Genomic DNA, 7,449 nt, shown 5'->3' on the forward strand with positions numbered 1-7,449 from the left:
CTGATCGATGTTTCTCTCTCATCGATGTTTCTAACTATCCCTCTCCCTTCTTCTCTGTAAAAAATCAATAAAATATATATATATATATAAAAAAAGAATATGAACTGCAACACATTGAAACATACCAAAAATATTTACAGCCACAAGTTCATAATAATAATAAACGGGTCATCCATCATCTGAACTGATAAGGTAAGTACGAGAATTTATCTTGCCTTTCCTATTTGAACTGTACCACTCAGGAAGCAAATAGTAGATGATGGAGGAGATGAGGGGGCACACTGTCTCATAAAATTATTCCAGCTAATAAATGAAAATAAAATGGTAGAATCAGAATTTCTACTCTAATATTTTACAACTCCTAATAAATTCATGCATCTAGACTTAAGAGCATTGATAGCTAATAGCAACAAAAGAGCAAAAAGCAGACATTATGACCCTCCCGATGAAAGACTATACCACCATTTATAGTCTTGCCAAAGAAACCCAACTTCAGTCTGGTGAAGCCACTGGATTGGCTGCCAATTTGCAGGAAATGCAGAGGACAGAGGAATATGCTGAACTGCTCCCATAAAAGTATAATTCTCAGAGTTTGGGAAACACCACAGGTTAAAAGGCCTCAATTCTTCAACAGAAATTGCGTATTTCAAAGTCCCTCAGCTTAAGCATTATTACATAAAACTAGAGGCCCGGTGCATGAAAATTCATGCACTGGAAGGGGTGTCCCTCAGCCCGGCCTGCCCCCTCTCACAGTCTGAGAGCCCTCAGGGATGGGAGGCGACCTGGCGATCAGGGGAAGGCGACACCCCATCACACCTATGCTGCTGCCACTGCTGGCAGCGCAAGCCTCGGCCAGCCCGGTTACCTGTGCCTCGGGCAACCCTGGGTGGCTGGGCAGCAGCCATCCAAGGCTTGCCTGTGCCTCAGGCCGGCCCTGGGCAGCTGGGTGGCTGGGAGGCTGAGGGGACTGGGGGACTCCGGAGGCAGGCGCGCGGAGCCATGCGCCTGCAGCACGGGTGGGGCTGAGGGGACTGGGCAGCACCATCTTGTGGCTGTGGGTGCCGCCATCTTTGAGGGCATGGCAGTCAATTAGCATATTCCCTCCTTATTGGCTGTGGGTGCCACCATCTTTAAGGGCGTGGCAGTCAATTAGCATATTCCCTCTTTATTAGATAGGATGCTCTTTAAATGTAAAATAGGTTACTTTTCCACATAACCATTTAAAAACGTGTATATTTGAAGAAAGGAGAGCGGTATCAGGGATGTACCATTTCAGGCAGAAGTAAAAGGAGTTGCTTGTAGAGTGATTCAATAATCTCAGAGGGCCATGAAAAAGAGATGGCATAATGGAAAGAGCACCAAATTGGGAGTCAGGAACTGAACTTTTTGGTTGTATTGTTCTGGGTAATTCACATTACAGTTTCCTCATCTTAAAATGAAGACTGACAGGGAGTATTCTAATGTCCAGTACTATGACTGTGATTCAAGATGATTTCTATAGCTATTGATATTAAAGGAATAATATGGAAATGGAAGTTGAAAGGGCATCTCAGACACTGTTAAGTGCTTTAGGTAGCTTAAAGGTTGGGAATTTGAGGGTAAGAGAACCACTAAGTAGAATAATTAAGCTAAATGAACCAGACCTCCTCCTCTGTTAGATTAACTATAGGACAGAAATGGGCAAATGCATATAAATAAAAATTAGTAAATGGGAAAATATTTATTTTCATAATGATAAATTCATGTATGGAGTATGTGTGGCCAGTGGAATAACAATGTTCTTACTACTGTTTTATAAAGCACCAGAATGATGAGTAGCAACTTGAGAAAAGAAAAAAATAAAGAGCTACATGCCAAGGCCAGGGTTCAAAAAAAACCACTTAGGCAAATAAAACAATCCCTCCATGTCAGTGCTGGCCACACCTTCCACAAACCCTGTACAGGATCTCAACACTTGTGTGTTGAGGTGGCACTTAAAATTCATTAAGTCTCACATTCTCTAAGTCTTCACTGCTATTCATAATTATTTTCAAAATACCTACTTGGTGTAGAGCATAATGCCAAGAGCCACAAGAAATATAAAAAGAAATATAATGCATGTCCCTAACCACAGAGAAGTTAGTACAAGAAAATCAAGAAAATAACTAAAGATAGCACATGCCTGTATACATCCATTTGCTTTGGAATTTAAATCATATTTTCCCATAGAAACTACAACAGAAAACGGTAAGATTTCCAGGTCTCTCCTCAAACTTATTTAATGCATATTTGTTTGAGCCTCAGTAGTTTTCCTTAATTCTCAAAGTGATTCTCAACCAGTTTGAGGAGTTCATAGGAAATATTGCCATATAGCTGGAAAAAACATATGCAATATTACAATTTTATAATTAGAAAATAAAAACTATTTTTCATGATACAAAAAATTACTATTTTCAATAAATAAATTTAGAGTAAATGTTAGCTATAATTATATACACAGTACTATGTACTAAGTACTGCTCCAATCGCTTTACATATAATTTATTTACTATAATTATTTTACTCACTTTGTTATTAAAACAACCTCAAAGAGGAGGTATATCAATACCCTAAGTTTTAAGATGAATAAACAAAGGCATAGCGAGGTTAAATAATATGCTTAGTCACAGAGCTCAACAAAGCTACTTGGCCGGTGGGGAAACAAAAAAGAATCTATTTTCCGAGTAATCTCATCACCCAACATTTGTCACTGGGGCTGAAAATAAGGCTGGGAGGCATGAAGATAATCATATACTTATAGTTCCATAAGCACTTTTTTTGAGGACTACATAGACTAAAATGAAATGATTCATAATGGTATAGTCCCAAAGAATTCCATATTGTTTAAATCACAGACAGGCTTACACAAGAGCCTAGCTGCTAGGCTAGCATATATGCACATGGATGTTCACTATAACAGTGTTTGTGATGGCCAATAACTGGAAATGATCTAAATGTCCATCAGGAGAGGGCAGGCTAAATGCACTTCCATATTTCTACAAGGGAATGCTATGTAGCCTTTTTAAAAAAATGAGGTGATTTTATACTTATAGATATGGAGAAAATACCTAATATGTAATACATAGTGGCAAAAGAAAGTTGTAAAATAGCATGTGTCTTATGATTCCACTTGCGGGAGAGGAAAGAAGGGGGAAATATATATGTGCTTGAATATGATCAGAAAGTTTCTTAGGAAAAAACAAGTTACTTACAATGCGTACTTCTGGAAGGTGGGAACGGGAAAAAGAATCAGTAAAGAGATTTTTTTAAATATTATATCCTTTTACATTAAATTTCATTTTACCAAACACACATATTGTTGATTTTAAAATAGCTTATTAAAAATAGAGTATTATACAGCCTAAGCTCCACTTATATAGCAGTTCCTAATAACAGAGTGGTATGTAATGATCAATGGTGAAACATTTCCTAACTATGTTATTCCTAATAGTGGGTAACCTAAAGAAGTTCATGAATGGTTTCTTATAAACAAGAGTAAAACCAACAACATTCTTCTAATTAATTCATTAATGTAAAGTGGGGGAGGGGCCTTTAAGAGTCAAGCAGAAGAAAAAAAATTATCTCCTATAGATGATTATTTTTAGGAGAATCTGCATCCCAGAATAATGGAGGTCCTTAAAACATTTTTAAAAAGGAGATCCCCTCAGTCTGGAAGTCCTCAGAAATGCAAACTGCCTTCTTGAAAAAAATAAACACCTTTATATGAACTCCAAATTAGTTTGAGAGCATCCCAGGGAGTGGGCAAGATTTGTTTTTCATCCGTTAGAATATATGCTTTTGCATATTTTATAATAAAGTGCTATTTATCCATTAGCCACAATTATCAACTTTTCCCTATATCTAGTCCATGACGAAATCCTGCCATTTTCCAAAAGAATATTTCCTGGTTTTGACAATTCACAATCATCGGACCATCCAAATTTAATTACTTCGTGCTTCAGAAAAGACCTCCGGCCTCTCTGTACGGAGTTCTCCACTGTCGTCTTGCAGAGCTGTAGGAATCTTTAAAAGCTCAGAGAGCTTCCAACTATTTCCAAATGTGAAGGACTTAATCCAGTAATTTTAAATATCTGTCCCACTCTTAAAATGTCCTCTCCCCATAGACCAACTGGACCTCTTTAAATAAGTCAGACAAATATATTCCTCATTTGTCAAGAGGCTCAACCTCCCCTTCACACGCCTACACACCACTCGCGTTATGCAGAATAAACATCCTCCACACCAAATCAGTTTCTTTTTCCTCCAGGACTCTCTTCAGGTAACCCTTTCCTCTAACAGCCTGCCCACCTCTGATTTCTGGGATTTTAGTGTTGCTGGGATTGCAAGAATCATCCCTCTCTCCTAATCTCTCCAATAACTCCTTAGCAGGATCATTCCAAAGACTCTTGTTTGCGTTTCTCTCTCCAACATTTTTGTGATCTCCGCCCTCAAGACCTTTGATTTATTTGGGTCCTGCCTCCCCTTCCGGACACTAAGTTTGTTTAGGGCCTGAGCAGAGCAGGTTCTCTCCGACGTCAGCAGCTGGGTACCCAGGCTGGCCGAGGCGGGCGGCTCAGGGAGCGAGGCACCAGGCAGGGGAGGGGACCAAATGCCTTTCTCCGTTGCTCCCGGCGGAGAACCGTCCTGGGGAAGGGACCGACCGCGCGTACGTGCCCAAGGCCGCGCAGGACGACCGGAAGCCCTCCCGCGGGGCCAGCAGGCGTGTGGGCGAGGAGAGCTAGGCCTGGTAGGTGAAGGGAGGCGAGTGAAGGGCCGGATCTCAGACTGAATCAGGGAGAGGACGGGCGGGGAGGGGACCAGCGTGTGGCTGCTTCGGCAGCTCTGCGGGCCTGCGGCGGGGGTGGGTTACCGTTAAGAGACTCACGGAGAGGAGGAGTTGAGGAGCGTCCCCCACTCACCTGGAAGAGGCTGCCGCCTGCGGCTCCAGCTGCCCCCCTCCCAAATTTAAGCCACGTCAACTCGGGAATCCCGAATGGCAACACCTACCACCGTCGCGCCCCGCCAGGGGACTCTGCCACTCGCTGTTGGGACGGAAGATGGGATTATGACATGGACCAATCAGGGCTACCGGCACGGCGTTACCAGGGAGACCAGGCACGCCTTGTTTGTAACTAACCCGTCAACAATGGCAGAAACCAATCAACGTCAGGAAATGCTCCGCTTCCTCAAAGAAACAGCCAATGGACTCTAAAGATTCGTGGAGGGGCGGAGTCTGGCGCGAGCTAGTGTTCCGGAAGAAGATCTGGGTCCGAACCGGAAATATCGGGAGGGCGGGCGTTCGGGGAAAGATCAGGTGTTTTCTGCCGCGTTGGCCGGATTCCTCCAATTACCCCGCGGCATTGGCCGTCTGCCGTGTTGGCCGGATTCCTCCAATTACCCCGCGGCATTGGCCTGGACTGACCCAGACTACCACTGCCATCAGGGTGGTTGTATGACCTCTAAGAAGAGGGTGGGGAATGTGGGTTTTGCTTTTAAAGTAATAAAATATTAGAGCCGGAAAGAAAGTCGTCTAATATGACCTTTTCATTTTACTGGTGAAAAATGAGAACCAGATTAAAGTGACTCGCCCACAAATAGCGACTTAGTAACAGAACCTGTACTAAAACCTGGCGTCTATATAAAAGAAGATCAGAGAATAGTGAATACTAGTTAAGTGCCTCATGGGAAGTGGCGCTTAAACTGCGAGGACTCAGGTCCTGGAATGGGATTCAGTGAGGAGCTCCAGTAAAAAGGCACCGAAATCATGCCTGATCTCCTTAAGCCCCTAAGGCACTCTCTTGACAGTGAGTATTAATTTGAATTTATTGAGGCTACTGTGTGCCAGGCACTGAGCTAGTCCACTAAATGCATCTTCACCCTAATGCTCAGTAAGGTCTTTGCTGGCTACCCATCAGAAATTGCAGTCCTCTGCATTTACTGTATACTGTAGATTGTTGTTGGAGATATAGCTGTGATCAAGAGGCAAAAATTCCTGCTTTTCTGGAACTCAGTTTAGTGAGGAGAGAGAAAATGAAGATAAATAAATAATATGGTAGACAGCAAAATGCTTAGGGAAAAAAATAAGCAGAGAAGGGGTATAGTTATGCAGGGGACTGCAATTTTAGAAAAACAGACCAGGCCTGATAACTTCTGTTTCATCCTCTTGTACTCAAAACTTGGAATGTGCAGGGCTGCCCTTCCAGAGCCTGACATGAGCCAAGCTTGGAGGGTCTTCTGCAGGCTCTCCAAGAGCTTCTAGTTGAGGACAGTAAACAAAGGAATGTTGCTGAATATGAACTGCAGCTGCTCAGGGCTGAGACATCCAGCTGACGGCATCAACAGCTGAAACTACTCCCTGATGATGTATATACCTCTCAGTCTCTCAGTGTTATATTTAAATAGTCATTAAATATAATCCTTATTAATCAGGGTTCCTCTAGGGGTGAAGAGAAGTCTAAATTATGAGATTTGGATTTTGTATGAAAATATCTACATGTGTCTTGCAGAGCTCTGGCTTCTTAATTGGTTATATTCCTCTACATCAACAAAAATCCCAGAAGAATCCAGAATGTACCAAACACCCCATACTCAAAGCCTAAGAAAATATCTTTCTTCTGAAATCCCTAGGGCTCCTAGGTAATGAGTCATGGGTGTTTTCTCTGGAAGTGCAGATACCTGCTCATATTTTGGTGCTCATTTCTTGACTGGGGCCTGCCTGCAAAATACTGTAGCAGATGGGAACTTGTGTCACACCTATGCTGAGTACAGAGAGATTGCTGATCTAAATTGTTTTGGCTCTGTTCTGGTGTCACTAGGAGGCCAAGATGACATGGGGTAGATTTTAGACTATTTGTCTCCATGTAACCGTTGATACTAGTAGTCACCCTTCATACCAATTGACTCCTAGAAACAGATGTCGGAGGAGGCCTCCTACAGGAATTGGGACTTCTCCTGAATTCCCTCCTAGGAATGTTGGCACTACTGATTAGGCATTAGACCCATGAGGAGACTGAACTGGCTTTAGAAAAACTAAGACCAGGCCTGACGACTTTGTTTCATCCTCTTATACTCCTTAAAACTTACAATGTACAGCAGCCCTTGATGTGTATTTTCGTGCCCAGCTCCAGGCTTCTGGTCTCCACAGGTCTCTGTATATAGTCTCTCTTTGAGGATGGGAGAAATTGAAATTCAGGGATCTATTCTGTCTGCAGTATCAGCTTGCCTTCTGCTGGGATAAGCTTTGGGATGGGGAGGGTAGGTGTTAGGTTGGATCTTAGGAGGGCTGTGTAGAATGAGCAGATGTCCTTGTTTCAGTCTTCTCAGAAGCATTAGAGATGCCTGAGAGGTGCAGAAACTTGCTGTTTTCTGCTCCTACTTTGATATTAAGAACCTATAGCCTTTCTTTCAGTTCTGGCTAAGCATCCTCAAGCA

At 42.6% G+C, this 7,449-nt stretch overlaps 1 protein-coding gene across 5 annotated transcripts in view; it reads right to left on the bottom strand.

Annotated features, from left to right (window-relative positions):
* The window catches only part of GOLGB1 (golgin B1), an 85,080-nt gene extending 79,702 nt beyond the window's left edge, over positions 1-5,378 (bottom strand). For all 5 annotated transcript variants that reach the window (XM_005875366.2, XM_005875365.2, XM_014546993.1 and 2 more), the window contains exon 1: positions 4,938-5,378. The gene's annotated coding sequence lies outside the window, so the exon portion shown is untranslated. The remainder of the gene's footprint in view (positions 1-4,937) is intronic.
* Positions 5,379-7,449: the final 2,071 nt, after the last annotated feature.

Source organism: Myotis brandtii, unplaced genomic scaffold, assembly GCF_000412655.1.
Source record: "Myotis brandtii unplaced genomic scaffold, ASM41265v1 scaffold46, whole genome shotgun sequence".
Taxonomy (NCBI): domain Eukaryota; kingdom Metazoa; phylum Chordata; class Mammalia; order Chiroptera; family Vespertilionidae; genus Myotis; species Myotis brandtii.